This window comes from Nicotiana tabacum, chromosome 22 (assembly GCF_000715075.1).
Source record: "Nicotiana tabacum cultivar K326 chromosome 22, ASM71507v2, whole genome shotgun sequence".
Classification (NCBI taxonomy): Eukaryota; Viridiplantae; Streptophyta; class Magnoliopsida; order Solanales; family Solanaceae; genus Nicotiana; species Nicotiana tabacum.
The window spans coordinates 61,976,200-61,993,773 of record NC_134101.1 but is presented as its reverse complement, the minus strand read 5'-3'; the positions used below and the strand labels follow the sequence as shown (position 1 = coordinate 61,993,773).

The following is a 17,574-nucleotide window of genomic DNA, read 5'->3' as shown; positions in this document are numbered from 1 at the left end:
ATAAAAAAAATTTAGTAATTGCATCAATATGTAATCACTATAAATTTTACATTTTGATTACAAATAAATCAATACTTACTTAAGAAATGGTTGAACTTCAGGACAATTTAGCAACACATGCATTGTAGCTGACTTGTAATCCATATCACTCAAACTTCTCTTTCCAACATCCTTAGAATATCGGCGTGATTGATTGAAGATGGACATTTGTCACGACCTAGAATTCTCAACCTCGGGACCGTGATGGCGCCTAACATTTCACTTGCTAGGCAAGCCATCATTAGAAAAAGGTTTTAGCCATTTTAACAAATCCAATTAAATTATACGAAGAAACTAAATAAAAGTGAGATAAAACTGAAATAGGGTGAGTAAACCAAAATAATAGCGATATCTAGATATAATCCCAAAACTTGTATCACAAGTACACGAGCAACTAAAGTAATACAAATAATGGTCTGAATGAAAGCATAACTGTCTGAAATGAAATAAACAGCTAGAATAATGTAGAAGGGGACTTCAGGGCTGCAAACGCCATGTAGTTGTACCTCATGTCTCCATCAAGCAATCAATCCGAGAAATCTACTGACTGCCGCTAGGACCGACTCTAAAATCTGTACAAGAAATGCAAAGTATAGTATGAGTACAACCGACCCCATGTAATCTGTAAGTACCGAACCAAACCTCGACGAAGTAGTGACGAGGCTAAGGCGGGTCACTTACAATAACCTGTACGCATTATAATAATAATAACAATAGGAAAGGAACACAGGAAATAATGGCAAAACAGTTAACTGATGAAAGTAAACTCTATCCTCGAAATCAGTGAAACCAGAAATATCAGTCCTCAGAATCTCATATGAAAATACTGAAAGTTAACACAATACAACAATGAGTACAATACACACAATCCGTTATGGCGCGCAACCCGATCCACCATACAAATACAATCATCCCTTATTTCACCATATCAATATCAAGAATAACATGTAAAGTTTGTTGCGGCACTCAACCCGATCCCACCATATAATCAGAATCATTATCATAATCCTTCCTTCTTTCACCATATCAATATCAGCCCGGAGTCCATTACGGCGCGCAATCCGATCCCACCATATAAATATCAAGATCCTCCCTTATTCCACCATATCACAACCATTGCGGCGTGCAACCCGATCCATAAACAAATTCAATAAAAGTAATCAATCCAACAACTCAATTCACAAGAATCTCTTCGAGTAAAGAATATGAAAGCAAAGCAGAAAAAGGAACCCCGTACCAATACAATTAATACAAAGCAACAAGGCAAGTCAAATATATGACAGTTAAAGTGTACAAGTAAAATAATTAAGGCAAGTATCAATTAATCGTGGAAGAAACGAACATTTCGATACAAGAGTAATAAGTGACAAGTAACAAGTTAAGGCATAGAAAGCAATTATAGCATGTAACGGTTAAGAAATGGAATAAGATAATTAATGAAATATAGGAAAATATGGAAACAATTATTTGACGGTGTATATACACTCGTCACCTCGCATATACGCCGTTACACATGTAATTCATGTAATATATAGTTCAAGAGTTCCTAATTCCCTTAAATCAAGGTTAGACCTAACACTTACCTCGCTCCGCAAGCAAACCAAAGCTCAATCGGGGCCTTTCCTCTAAAATTCGCCTCTGAACCAACCGAATCTAACCAAAATCCACTTAATATCAACAAACAGTACAAGGAAAATCAATTATGATACATAAAGCAAGGATCTTTACACTTTTTTCAAAAAGTCAACAAAAGTCAACCCCGGACCCGCTTGGTCAAAACTCGAGATTCGGACCAAAACCCAATTATCCATTCACCCCCGAGCCCTACTATGCAATTAGTTTCGAAATCCGACCTCAATTTGAGGTCTAAATCTCAATTTTATAAAACCCCTCCAATTCTACCCAAATTCCTAATTTTCTACCATGAAAGAGCATAGATTATGGTTAGAAATCAATGGGTGTTGATGAAAATGGAATAAAACGAGTTAAAGTATACTAACCTATGAAGTGGGGATAAAATTTCTCTTCAGAATCACCTTTAGGCCGAGCTCGAATGTGAAGATGGTGAAAAATGTGTGAAATCCCGATTTTTAGAAGTTTTAAAGTCTGGGCGTCAGGTATTCTTCGCGTTCGCAAAGCACCTGACGCATTCGCGAAGAGCACTAGCCAAAAGGCCATCGCGATCGCGGTCAACTCTTTGCGTTCGCGAAGGCTTAGCCCCCCTTGCCTACGCGTTTGCGAGCCTGGGATGCTGTTCGCATAGAGTGACTGACCAATTTCCCCCATGATCCCATAAACCTTTGCGTTCACGTGTGGGTGGTCGCGTTCGCGAAGGGTAAGCCCCCCAAAGCTTCGCATTCGCGACCTGTTCCCCGTGTTCGTGTAGAGGTAAACCACCCCAGTCCCAAGTTCCCCTTCACGATCGCGAGAGTGGCTTCGCGGTCGTGAAGCACAAACACCAGACACCAGTAGTCTCAGAAACAAGCAATAGCCTAAGTCCAAAAATCACTACGCAGCCTATCTAAAACTCACCCGAACCCCTCGGGTTCCAAACCAAACATGCACACAAGTGTAATAACATCATACGAACCTGCTCGCGCGATCAAAATATCAAAATAATACCTAAAACTATGAATCGGACATCAAAATGAATGATATTTTTTAAAAAAACTCAATAACATGCAATTTTACAACTGGACGTCCGAATCATGTCAAATCAACTCCGTTTTGTACCAAATTTTACAAACAAATCATAAATAGCAAAATGAACTTATACCAATGTCTGGAATCAAAATCCAAATCCGGTAGCAATAAAGTCAACCTACGGTGTAACTTAGGATTTATTTTAGCCTTCAATTTACTAGTTTTCAACGAATTATGTTAAATCAAGTTAGGGACTTTCGAATTCGATTCTGGCCATACGCCCAAGTCCCAAATCATGATACGGATCCACCGGGATTATCAAAATACTGATCCGGATTCGTTTATACAAAATGTTGGCCGTAGTCAACTCAAATAATTTTTAAGGCAAAATTTTACATTTTCTTCAATTTTTTTCACATAAAAATTTTTCGAAAAAAGACACGGTCTGCGGACGCAAATAGAGAAAGGCTAAACGGAGTTATTCGAGATCTCGAAACACAGAAATGAAGGCTAAAACTGAAAATGACCTATCAGGTCATCACAACATTGGTGGATATAATGGATCATTCACATATTCGATAGTGTGTCTATTTGGCCTATTCCTAGAACATGGCGCGTTACTCTCAAAATAGTAAGAACAAAAATGTGCATTTTTCTTTGCATGATAGGCTTCGCATATAGATCCTTCAATCATATTCCTCTGCTTAACAAATTATTTGCATTTGCCAATTATCCTACATAATGTCATGTTAGCCAAGAACATTCAAATAAAATAGAATAGTACATCAAACTTATAATATTACCTATCAAAGGGATACATCCATCTGCATTGAACATATCCTCCAAGTTGTGCCTCGTGTACAAGGTGGATTGGAAGGCATTCCATCACATCAAAGAAACCACATGGAAATATCTTTTCCATCTTACTAGAAGTTACAGGAATGTTCTGATCCATCCGAAGTAGGTTTTCTTCTCTCAAAGTGGTAGAACACAAGTCTTTGAAAAACAAATTAATCTTTGTGATGGGTTTCCAGATTCTCCATGAAAACATGACAGTCATGACTTTTCAAATGGCTCAACTTCCCTACCTCCATAACTACTTTTTCCCCCAGATTCGACGCATAACCCTCAGGCATCTTCAATTTCGTAACCCAATCACAAATTTGTTGTTTCTCCTCCAAAGTGAATGTGTAACTTGCTTGGGGCTTGAACACCTTATCATTGTTCGATGTCTGCAAGTATAATTCAGGTCACCTACAATATTCTTGTAAGTCCATTCTAGCCTTCGGGTTATCTTTTGTCTTACCTTTAACATCCATCACTATGTTGAACAAATTGTCAAAATAATTCTTCTCAATATGCATGACATCAAGTTTGTGTTAGAGAAGATTATCCTTTCAATAAGGCAACTCCTAAAATATACTCTATTTCGTCCAGTTATGAGTAACACCATATTTGGGGAATCTAGAAGGTGGAGCCTTAGTAACTTTAGTGAAGTTCTGAACCCTCTCCCAAATTTTCGAGCCCGAAAGTATCAAAGGTGGAAAATCATATTCCACTTTATTCTTTTTGAATGCATTTTTCATCCTTCAAAACTCGTGATCATCAGGCAAGAACTGACGGTGACAATCAAACCATGATTGCTTTCGGCCATATTTTAAAGTGAATGCTTTACCAATTTCCATGCAGTAAGGACAAGATAACTTCCCAGCAATCATCCACCCAGACAACATTCCATACGCAGAAAAATTGTTAATAGTCCACATTAAATTAGCACGCAAGTTGAAATTATGCTTGGTTGGTATGTCATATGTTTCAACACCATCATACCACAACTATTTTAGCTCATCAAACAAAGGTTACAAATATACATCAATCAAACTTTTTGAATTACGTGGACCAGGGATAACACAATTTAAAACATATATGGACTAGTCATATACAACTCAGGTGGGAGATTATAAGGTGTAAGAAAGACAGACCAGCATGAATATGGTATCGCAGATATAGAAAAAGGTATGAAGTCATCCGCACACAAACCTAACCGAATGTTCCTATGTTCACTAGCATAATCTGGATATTTCCTATTAAAGTGCTTCCAAGCTTCTCCATCTGAAGGATGACACATAACACCAGGTGGTCTTCTATTTTTAAAGTGTCATCTCATATGAGGAGCAGAACTCATCGACGCATATAACCTCTTTAACCTAGGTATAAGAGGCAAATAATGCATCGCCTTCATAGAAACCATATTCCCACTGGAAAGCTTTTCACAGAATTTATAACTTTTAAAATTTGTATCATCTTTATAATATATCATGCAACCATCTTCACAACAATCAATTCTCATCGACGAAAGTCCTAACTTAGAAACCAATATCTTTACCTTATAGAAATCACCAGGTAAGTTGATATTTGGTTCAACTAGTTCACTCATAAGGTCAATGAAAGATTACATGGCCGCTTGAGAAATATTCCAATCAGATTTGATACTTAGTAATCTAACCGCAACAGACAGCTCAGAGTGCAAACTACCTTCACGTAGTGGACGACTAGATTCCTCTAACTGTTCATAAAAATATTTTGCATCATCATTAGGATTTTGTTCAATATTTTCATCGGGCTCAACCCCGGCGTGCATCCCAAAAGCATCCGCAACCATATCATGAATTCTAGAATCTTGATTCATATTCTCCACCGACCTACTACTTTCAACAACAACCATGTTATGAAATAGTCCACGGCTACCATCGATCTCTCCATGATTAGTCCACACAAAGTAATTCTCTATAAACTCCTCACTATAAAGATGCATCTTAACTTTCTCTGGTTTTTTAAACTTCACACAATCGCACATGACACAAGGATACCTAATTACTCCCTAAATTTGGTATGATAAAAGTGACATTGCATGTCTAATAAAGTCATCAACTCCTTTTACAAAATCCTCCCTCAATACCCGCCGATTAGGATAATTCCTATTGTACATCCAAGTACGATGTTCCATCTATACAAATAAAATAAAAATAAATTGAGATATTCCATAAGTATTAGAACTACTTAATTTATTCTACAATTATAAATTAATTAAATTATTTTTAGTTAATTAAGATAATTAATTTTTACTAATTACACAAAATTAAATTTTATAGTAAATATAATTAATTATGATTCATTCAATTTAAACATAAATTATAAGTTCACTTCATACCTAAAAAGTTCAACATTTATCCCTAAAAGTTCAATTCATATCCTAAAAGTTCAACCAATACCCTAAATAATTTAATTAATACCCTAACAATTCAACTAACCTCACAAAATATAAGCTCTATCCAAAAAGTTCAACAGTTACCCCTAAAAGTTCAATTCATATCCAAAAAGTTTAACCCATACCCTAAACCAATTCAATCCATGCCCTAAAAGTTCAGTTCATACCCTAAAAGTTCAATTCACAAGAACAAATCCTAAAAACTCAATCGAATTCAAAGTTAAATATTCAATTCCTAACTAAACTATTCAAGTCAATACAAACTTAAACATTAAATTTACACCATAGGTAATCAATTCAATTTTAACAAGACCTAAACCCTAGATTTTAATAAAATACAAAGTTTAACAATTAATTTAAACACTAGTTAACTAATTAACAAAATATTAAATTTATACCAAAAAAATATATGTTCTAATTCAAACCTGAAATTTTTAGGAAGTAGAGGAGGAGGGGCGGCACTGGCGGAGCAGTAGCAGTAGTAGCGGCAGCGGAGGGTCTAGCAGCGACTTGGGGTGACACGGAGGAGTGGGGAATGGGATTTGTGTGAGGGAAATAGAGAAGGAGTGGGGGAAGGGTGTTGTGTGTGTGAGTGAGAAGAGAGGGAGAAAAGTTAGAAGAGGAGAAGAAATGATGGGGAAACCCGTTTTTTAGATCTGAAAATTAAAGGTACTGAGTGACTTCTGTCGGTAAAGTCGGTCGGTACACTTAAGTGACCGTTGACTATGTTTGACCATAGTTAACCGACCGACTTCGGTCGGTTATCTTTAAAAAAACCTAAATTAATTTTTTGTATTATAATTTCTTAAAATATTATAAAATTTAAAAAATAATTATAAACTATAAGCATATATTTTATTCACATATATATTTACTAATAAATAATTATAAACTATAAGCATAATCATTATAAATAATTATATTAACTAATTACTTTTAATAAATTATAAGCATATATTTTATTCACACATATATATAATTAATCAATCATAACAAATAAATAAAGATATATATATGAGACATTTATTTTATTCGAATTTCACATTTCGTCTTATATATTCATTCATTTTATAACTAATTATAAATCATATAGATTAATAAATATTGGTCAAGATGTTTTACCTTTTGTATTCATCTATCTAAGTTAATTTTCTAAGTTATAATTAAGTATATGAGTCATTTCACACACACACACACACACAAATTATATTGTAATTGATGATCAGTCACATACATTACTACGCACGAAAACTAGATCAATTGATGAATTGGTAAACCAATATTATTCTATTTTAAATATGTTTAGTCGATTGTTATATTAACTAGTTTACTTTATGCTAATAGCTTCTTTCATTTATTTAATTTGTGATACATATATACATGTCAAAGAAGTTTAGTATTGTTCTATATTTCATTCGTTCATAAGTCTAGATGTTTTGTTTTTACTATTAGTCGATATAGGTCAAACGTTTTGTTTTTAATATTCATCGATGCATCTAAGTAAGTTATAAGTCGATGAATCAATTTACAAATAGATATATTTGATGATGATCAATTATATATACTAATTAGATTATTTCTTCTTCACAAGTCTATCCCCGAAAAAAACCGACCCATGTTGTAATAACTCGACCAGTCGTTTTGAGCTTTAGCACGTCGTTCGACGGTTTGAGGTTTTGAGTAGCTTCACTTTAGGTATTATGACTTGTACGTGTGGTCGGAATTGAATTTCGGGAAGTTCGGAGTTGATTCGGATAGAAAATTCTAAAGTCGAAAGTTTTAAGTTGGAAGAATTGACTAAGGTTTGATTTTTCAGTAAACGACCTCGGAATCGGGATTTGAAAGTTTCAATAGGTTCGTATGATGATTACGGACTTGGACGTATGTCCGAGTTGAGTACCGGGTGGTCCGAGAGTATTTCGGCGCCTATTATGGAAGGTTGACAATTTGAAGTTTAAGAAATTCTTAAGTTTGATTTGAAATGAATTTTGGTGTTATCAATGTCCGTTCGAAGCTCCGAGCCTTGGAATAGATTAGTATCATAATTTTTTACTTGCACGTAAAGTTTGGCGTCATTCCGGGATGTTTAAGTGTAATTCGGACGCATTCGGCGATGTTTGAAGGTTGGAAAGTTGAAAGAAAGGTTTTGGCCGTCGATTTGTAATTTTGATGTTTTTTGACGTGATTCGAGATTTTGACTAAGTCTGTATCCTGTTGTTGGATATGTTAGTATATTTGGACGGGGTCCCGGGGCCTCGAGTGCGAATCAGATTGGAAACGGATCGAGTTTGGACTTGGAGGAACTGCTGAAGCTTAAGGCTTCTGGGGCGATCGCACCTGCGAGGTTATGGCTGCAGGTGCGTGACCGCAGAAGCAGCCTAGGGGTCGCAGAAGTGGTAGGGAGTGAGGCTGGTTGGATGCGCAGGTGCGAGGTTTGTACCGCACCTGCGAGATCACAGATGCGGGAAAGGGGTACGCAGGTGCGAGGGCATGTGAGTTCGTTGTTTCCGCAAAAGCGGATCCCTGTTCGCAGGTGCAACTTCGCAGAAGCGGAGTCTGGTCCGCAGATGCAAAGGCAGGAGGGTTGAAGGAGGACCGCAGAAGCGAAATTTTTGGCCGCACCTGTGGAACCGCAGAAGCGGTCAAGTGGCCGCAGGTGCGATGATCGCTGGGCAGAGGGCTTGTTTAAGTGCGAGGGTTTGGCTCATTTTCATTTCTTTCATGGGAGACGGCCTTGGAGCTATTTGGAGCATCATTTTCATCGTCAATCATGAGGTAAGTTATTTCTACAAGTTGTGAGTTAAATATACGAATGTGGGCTTATAAATACATGAAAAATTATGGAAAATTGTGGGATTTTGTTAGAAAACCTAGAATTTGGTATTTTTGGATTTTGACCACGAAATCAAATATGGAATTAGGAATAAATTATGTATTTGAATTCGTGGTGTTATGGGTAATGATTATCTTCAAAATTTTTTAGAATCCGGGCACGTGGGCTTGAGAGTTGACTTTATCGACTTTTCGAGCGGAGTTGGGGATTGTTATAAATTGATTAATTATGGGTAATGGAGTATATATTTATGGATTTACATATTGTTTGACTAGTTTTGAAGAGACGGGCATCGGTTTGAGGTGTTGGAGTGGCGTCGGAGCCGGTTATGGAATTTCGGAGCGAGGTAAGTTTCATGTCTAACTCTGTGAGGGGAAAACTACCCCTAGGTTATGTATTTGTTATATGCTACTTGTTGTGGGGGCTACGTACGCACGAGGTGACGAGAGTCCGTGTGTAGCTAGATTCATATTATGCCCGGGTAGACTTAGGTTCCCGCCATGTTATAACTGTACTATTTGAGTTCTCCCTTACCTATTAAATTCCTTTATTTTACGTTACGACTTGAGATTAGATTTGCGTAGAGTGATAGACTTGCTATTGTAGAGATTTGACAGGTTTTATGATTAGCTGCGGAATAATTATACTCCTATTATGAATTTCTCCCGTGCTATACGTTTTTCTCGAAAGGTTTTCCTTAAAAAATTTATATCTCACACGTCTATTCATGAGTGGGGTCAAGGACCCGTTAAAGCTTCTTATTCTAATGGGATCGATTTGTTCGCCTCGGCAGTATAATAGATACATTTATGGTTCGTGTCGTTCGACCCTCGGCATTGCGCACATTATGATGGGATCAGGCTATTCGCCTCGGCAGGATTATGTATCACACTCTCATGGGAGCGGGTCGTTTGCCTCGGCAATGTAATAGATGTATCTATGGTTCGTGTCGTTCGACCCTCGGCAGTGCACACATTATGATAGAATCGGGCCATACGCCTCGCCATTTCTCTAAAATACCCTTATGAAATCGTGCGTAATATTTGACAAGAAGCTAGTATATATGTGAGTTTTCCTGATTTGAACTGTGACGACCTATCTGGTGAGATCCATTATATATATACTCCGATTGAGGAGGTAACTACTAACTAAGAGCTTGAGTTTATTGTTGAGAGGAGCATTTTACCACGTATTTATACTTGTTATTTCGTTTATTTACCCTGCCTCACATTTGTATACTTCTATTGTATCTGTCTTATTCGACCACTAGTAAGTATCGATGTCGACCCCTCGTCACTACTTCTCTGGTGTTAGGCTAGATACTTACTGGGTACGCCCTGATTTACGTACTCATGCTACACTTGCTGCACTTATTATGCAGGTACATATATGTCTGGTGGTCTTTTGGGCGCAAAGGCGCGGCTATTGCGGGGACTTTACCGTGAGCTGCATTTTATGTTACGATCCGCAGCCTGCAGAGTCTCCATCAAAGTTATTTATATTCTCGTGTCTAACTTGTATTCCAAACAGATGTATTTTGTTATATTTCCTAGTTGATGCTCCTGCACTTGTGACACCGAATTTTGGGGGTTCCTACGGGTTGTTCATTATTGTAGTTCGTGTAAATATTATCATTTACTATGTAAATTCTATTTTATACTATTTAATTAATAAAAATTATGATTTCAAAGTAGTAAAATGAGTAAACAAGTTGATCAATCACCGTTGGCTTGCCTGACGGCGGTGTTAGGCGTCATCACGACCTTTAGTGAATTTTATATATATATATATATATATATATATATATATATATATATATATATATATATATATATATATATATATATATATATATATATATATATATATATATATATATATATATATATATATATATATATATATATATATATATATATATATATATATATATATATATATATATATATATATATATATATATATATATAGAGAGAGAGAGAGAGAGAGATTTGATATGTATAACTTGTTATAGTATATGTTAGTGCATTCATTATTTGTATTACAAAATAAAGTGTTAATGGATTATATTTATATTATTTAGATAGTAAATTTTAATGTGATTTAAAAGTTTGACCATACTTGACCTATGAACCGATCGAAGTTGGTCGGTTATTTTCCAGAAATTACAGCTACCGACCAAAGTTGGTCGGTAAAATATTTTCCTGTAATAACCAACCGACTTTGGTCGGTAACTTCAACTATAAATTTTATAAAATATTTTAAATTATAATATAATTATTAAAATTTAAAAATATGGATCCACCTAACCGACTGATATTGGTCAGTAACCAAAAAAGTGCTTTGACTAAGCAAGTCTGACCATTATGGTCAAATATTTGACTAATCGGTCGGTATGTCATTTAAAAATGTAAATATTTTTTTGGTAGTTTTCGTCCGCCTTGAACGGTTTTTTTGGTCGCTTTTTTTGACCAACCAACGTTGGTCGGTAGATCTCGGTCGGATTTTACCGGATTTCTAATAGTGTGTAATAAATTTTTATACCAACATGCGATTAGACATTTTATAACATATTACTTACCATTTATTCTATATTATCATCATATTTATTAAATAGAGTTACCTTTAAAATGACCCTGTTTTTACCTACCCATCCATGTATAGCACTTAAAATGGAAAAGTAAAATGAAGAGGAAGAAGAACGACTATTATGAGCTACCTGCTACTACTATATGTTAATGACAACAGAGGAATTCAAAGAGACATTTTGTAAAAAAAAACTCTTTCTATATTTGAAGTTAAACAGTGATTAAGTACAATATAAGCTGCCCCACACCATGTGAAGTAAATGACAATATCATTTTCAAGCACGAGCAGGTGCTTGCCCACTTGACTATCGTACTAGACTGAACACCACTACTTCAAGTAGGCCCTTATAGATTTTCCTTGATTTTGTGGTCCTTTCATATTGAAAACATGTTCTCCTCAATTTTGTGTTTGAAACAATTTTAAAAAACAAAACTAAAAACGATCAAATAAGAGGGACAATAGTACAAGGATACTTGTAAGAAATTAAATGAATTGATTTCTCTAGTTTTTCTTACTTATTTTGGCATTGCCCAAAGAAGCAAAACAAGATCTTTACGCAAACAACCTGCCGGATTTGCTGTTTATTTTTCTTTAGTCTATATAAATCAATTATATAGACTCTTTAGTCATTTTCTCGGTGCGTGAGACTCTTCTTGTTAATTTTGAAAGAAAAATAAATAGTTTGAATTCTATGTTATTTTATATATATACTAGTTAATTAAATTTACATGATATTATAGTATTTAAGGCTACATTAGTATTACATATTGTTATTTGTCTATCAAAAGTAATTTCTAGAGGAACTACCAAAATGGTAATTAAGATTCCTAAAAAGTTTTCTCCTTGCGCCCTCTATCAGCTGCCTTGTTTTGCTCCCTGAAGTTGTGCTTGATTTGTGGATTCCCCAGATCCAATAGGTTCATAAGTTATATTGCCCTTGCTAAGCATTTTAATTACCTCAGTGGATTCTATTGCAATTTCAACAGGATTTTGATCCTTTGCAAGTCTGAGACCCTATATTAGAGCTGATAGTTCAGCCAAATTGTTAGTAGTATGAGGCAGACCGCCCATAAAACCCACAACCCAGTCCCCTTTGTTGTTTTTGATAAGGTCACCAATCCCAGGATTTCCCTAACAAACAACCTCTATCAGGAGGGTTCCATTTAACAGACATGGTTGGGCACGGTAATTAAAGAAGCTGACTCTATCCCCTCTATTTACTACCCATTTTGTGACTTTTGTGCATGTTTTTCGGCCATTTAACACACATCTTCAAATGTTAATTTTAGATATTTTGGGAACATTCCTCCAATTACAGTGCTTACCAGTTACATTTTAGCCCATAGAATGTCATGTTTATTGAACAGTCTCTATGCCAACCTTGCATGGAGTGGAGAGACATATTCCTAAGAACATTCTTTTGTATACCTAGGCTACAATGAATCTTTTTCTTAGTTATGATACTCCACCCAACAAAATGAATTATTTTTTTTAGTGGTAGTGCCCGATATGAAATTTCTTTGGATTCTATCAATTTGGTTGGTAACGTGCTTGGGAAGTTTAGCGAATTGCATTACATAACTAGGAATGCTTCCCAAAGAAGCTTTGGCAAGAGTGATTCTACCGCTCCATGGTAAGGAAATTAGTTTTTCAACTAGCTAGTTTTATATGCATGTTATCAATGATGAATTGGAAGACACTATGAGTTGTCCTTTTATGAAAAATAGGGAATCGCATATACTTACCAAAGATATTGTTTGCTTTGATGGTCAAGTCACCATAGTAAGATTCCATAGAGAAGATTACCTTAGATTTTGCAAATTTGATCTGCCGACCAGATACCATATTGAAATCATTGAGGGTCTGAAGAATGGTTTGGCAATTCTTGTCATTGGCTCCAGCAAATAAGGTGAGATAAGTAGCAAAGAATAGATGAAAAATCTTAGGACCAAATCTGTTGATGCTGATAGTGATAGGAAACCAATTCTTAGAGGCTACTTCAAACTTAGTACTTCTAGAAATCCTTTCCATGTAGAAGAAGAATAGGTAGAGAGAGATCCTTGCATAATTTCCTTGGTTGGTTTGAAAAAAGAGGTCTTCCTACCATTAACCAAGACAGAGATATCGGAGGAACTTACACAAGATATGAGGAGATTAATAGTAGTGATGGGAAAGTTGAAAGCCAATAGACTGTCCCTAATAAAGGACCATTCAAGCATGTCAAAGGCTTTTTTCAAGTCAATTTTCAGAACCATTGGCATTTTTGCCTTTATGTTTCTAAAGTGGTTGATGTATTCTTGAACAATGATGGCAATATCAGCAACTCTCCTATTTGAGAGGAAGCTTACTTGATTAGGCCAGATGATGGAGGGTAGAATTGGTTTAAGCCGATTCATAATAGTTTAGGTGATAGTCTTGTAAATGGTGTTGCATAAGGCAATTGGCCTGAAGTTCTTTAGCATACGTACATTAGCACATATACGAATTTGGCTAACTAGGGTAGATTTTATGTCAGGATCCATAATGCATGTATCAAAGACTTTTCTACAGAACTGAATGATAGTATTTTGGATAGTAGACTATTATCTTTGATAAAACATTAGATGGAAGCCGTCAGGGCCTGTAGCCTTAAGGGCTTGCAATGAGAAAATTGCATGCTTGATCTCACTATCTCTTAGAGGGGCAGAGAGATTAGTTTGCTATGAGGGAGATAGAATCTGAGGAGGCTAATAAAGGTCCCAATTTAAAAAGACAGAGGAAATGCAAGAGGTGGTGTAGTTATTGAAGAAATAATTATGGATGGCATTCCTAATATCAACTTCATCATGTAACCAATTACCAACATCATCCTCAAGGGATAGGATCTTATTCATTCTTTTCCTATTGAATTAGATGGGTGATTGAATTAATGTTGGCATCCCCTTAAGACAAAATCATATTCAACTACTAAGGAAGGTACTGAAATGATATTGGCGGAATTCTGGATTCCTGCAATCCTTGAAAGAAGCATTTCTTTTTCTTGGAGATATCTTTTTGAAAATTTTTGGTAGCGAGATGCGACTATCAACATTAATGAAAGAGTGCAAAATCAAACCATGAAAAGAAGGGTGGCTACACTACATGAATTCAAATCTAAATGGTCTGTTAATGTTGGTCACATTATTTTCACAAGTATTAATCCGAAAGAGACAGCGGTCAGAGTGGGTTCGCATCTAGATATTCATGGATTCATGAGTTATTAGCAAAATACCTATCTAGCCTTTCAAGGATTAGTTGTTGCCTCTTTCTACATTTGTTATTAGTCCAGGTATATTTGCTACTCTTGAAACCAGGGTCTCCAAAAGTATACTTGATTAATACAATTCCAAAAAAAGGTTAAACGGATTGGAGTTAATGCTATTTCCCCCAAATTTATCCCTAGCTTTAAGTACTTCATTGAAGTCTCCAACCAATAACCATTTACCCCTAAAGGAAGGAGTTCGGAACCAAATTGTGATCTTTTTGGACTCAAACAACGAAAATAGGTAAAAAAAATAACTGACTATCATTTTACTGGGCTATACCTCAACGGCACGTTTGTCCGTTAAGGTATAGCACATGTAATATATGTGCTATACTCAATATTTACCGTATTTAATGCATAGCTCATCAATGATATGCGCTATCCATTCTTCACCTAACTCCATAGGTCTTTTCGTGTCTTATGATTACCTCTTTCTTATTTATGTAAAACTCTATAAATTGTTCACAAATTTTAAACTTTATCTGATTTTGAATTTTTGGTAAGTTAACTTTGCCTGACAGTCATGTTTTCTTTAGGAGAACAATCACAAAAAAGAAAGTGCCATGTGGACCACCCTTTATTCTTTGTTGGTCGGCCATGTGGACCCTACTTTAAATATTTTTAAAAAATAAATTATAATGATTGAGAAATAATTCATACTATTTATAGTTAAAAATTATTAAAAGCTTGTAAAATATTACTCCTCCTCTATTCCACTTTAATAGATTGTTTGATTATTTTCATACATATTAACAAATCAATTTTTTAGTATTAATTAATAATAAAATATATTATATTAATCTTAATTTATTTATTAAAAATACAACAAATACTCATAACTTTTTTTATTTTTGAGAGTGTCTAGGGTTAGAGACTCCATCTTTGTTATGTCGGACCCTTCTAGCACTTGCATGGTTCATTCGAACACATAATCTTTGACTTTGATGCAGTTTATATAAATACAAATAATAGATTACGATAAATTAAGTAGGTTGCCCCAAAATCCCTAACTCGAACATATAATAAACCAATATTGAATCCGCGACTAATTTGAGCACCATTTTACATGAAGATTCCGACGTGGATATTTGAACAAAATTGGAGACGTAAATTTGTTTTGTTCTATACCATTGTCCTTTCCAATGGTGATGTTTCCTTCAAAAAAAAAAAAAAACTTTTTTTTGCGGTTTGAATTTTTGCAGAACCTGCATTTCAACTATATGTATTTCACCAAAAAAGATCCTAAAATTTTTCGAAAGCTCAAGACTTCTACTTTGAGAAACTTTTTACAGTTTTTTTTAAAAACTATTTTTCAATTTGCTTTTGAAGAAGTCGCCACTTTAAAGGTAATTCTCTCTTTTTTTTTTTTTTTTCCTCATTTCACGCCCAGGGGAAAAGAAGTACAACAATAAAGACAAAAATATACCATGCTTAGAAAGGGAAACAAATAGAGAGAGGGAAAAGAAGAAAAAGAAGTGTAGAGAAATAGTCCCAATTGAAAGGAAATATGGGATAAAAGACAAAGTAGCTTTTCAAAATATATCTCAATATATATGTGGCTGTTGGTAAATGTCCAGAAAGGTGTACCTGTAAAGAAGAAAATGTCACATGTAGAGTGACAAAAAACCTAAAAAGACAAATAATTTGTACTATCGCAGCTGTTAAGTGTTGCCTGAATGTATTTCCTTGCATTTCCTAATCTGAGATGCCACAGCAATTCATTATAAATCATAGATGAAACCTAGTGCAATGAATATTTATTACTCCTATTTCTTAAAGAAATGCTTCTTGCATGACATAACTTCAGGATAATTAATTACCTTGATGATACTAATATACTCCAGTTACAAAATATAGTTTACGTAATTTATAAGTTAGTGGAACTTTGTTTCATGATAACAAATGATTAATTAAATGATGGCATGAACAATGATTGAGGAAACATGATAAGACCAATCCAGGGCATCCCGTTCATAAAGCGGGTAAAGCAATTCATTTAGGCCACACATTTATGGGATCCATTTTTTTGTTATACCTAAATTCTATATATATATATATATATATATAAAATAAAATAAAAATTTTAAAAAAAAAACTATAAAGTGAAACAATACGTGAGAAGTTTGCATAAAAAGAGAACACAAATTTGAGATAGTGGACCACAACTTTATTTAGTAAAAGTGAAAAAATAAAGTGTGCACTAATAACACTATGCCACTATATTATATTTTTATACTTTTCTTCAATTAATCAATTCATGACTCCATTCTTCAATAGCCAAAGATCAAGCATTATTGTGGAGTTTCAGACTTCAGAGTTCAGTGTATTGATTCAAGAAATAGTGGGATATTTTTTGTTTATTCTATTTTCATAATTCAAGTTTTACGACAAGCATACTCGAGCAGAAATTTTAATTTGATATCAAGCTATCCATTCTTGAACCATGTTCTATTATTCTATCTTTTTATTATTTTCTCATCTAAAATTTAATATTTTGCTATTTATTCTATCTTTTTATTATTTTCTCATCTAAAATTTAATATTTTTTATTTAGTGCATTTTTAGATTATTTATTAGAAGATAAGTATGTCAAATAGAAAGTGTGAATCTAGTTATGAAAAACACAAGAAAAGAAAAGAATTCAAAAAACTTTAGATCTAAAAAAGCTAGAAAAATTAACTTCAAATAATAAAAAAAAATAAAAATATTAAAATTTTTCATTAAAGTTTGACTTTAGGCCCCAAAATAAGTCCCCATACAATTGTAGTGATAATTGTACTAGAGTATGTCTGTTTGAGGGTCTCTTTGCGCAATAATTCTTCAAAATGGTCAATGTTACTTTCGTGACAACTGACAAGAGTATTCAATGATCAAATAAAGTGAACTAAAATATATTCAACGATTGATTAATGTACGTAC

At 34.5% G+C, this 17,574-nt stretch overlaps 1 long non-coding RNA gene across 1 annotated transcript; it reads right to left on the bottom strand.

Annotated features, from left to right (window-relative positions):
• Positions 1–369: 369 nt before the first annotated feature.
• Positions 370–14,141, bottom strand: LOC142176505 (uncharacterized). The gene is made up of 2 exons (XR_012705156.1): positions 13,179–14,141; positions 370–611 (listed from the first exon to the last, which is right to left on the bottom strand). It is a non-coding gene; the product is annotated as an uncharacterized LOC142176505 (long non-coding RNA).
• Positions 14,142–17,574: the final 3,433 nt, after the last annotated feature.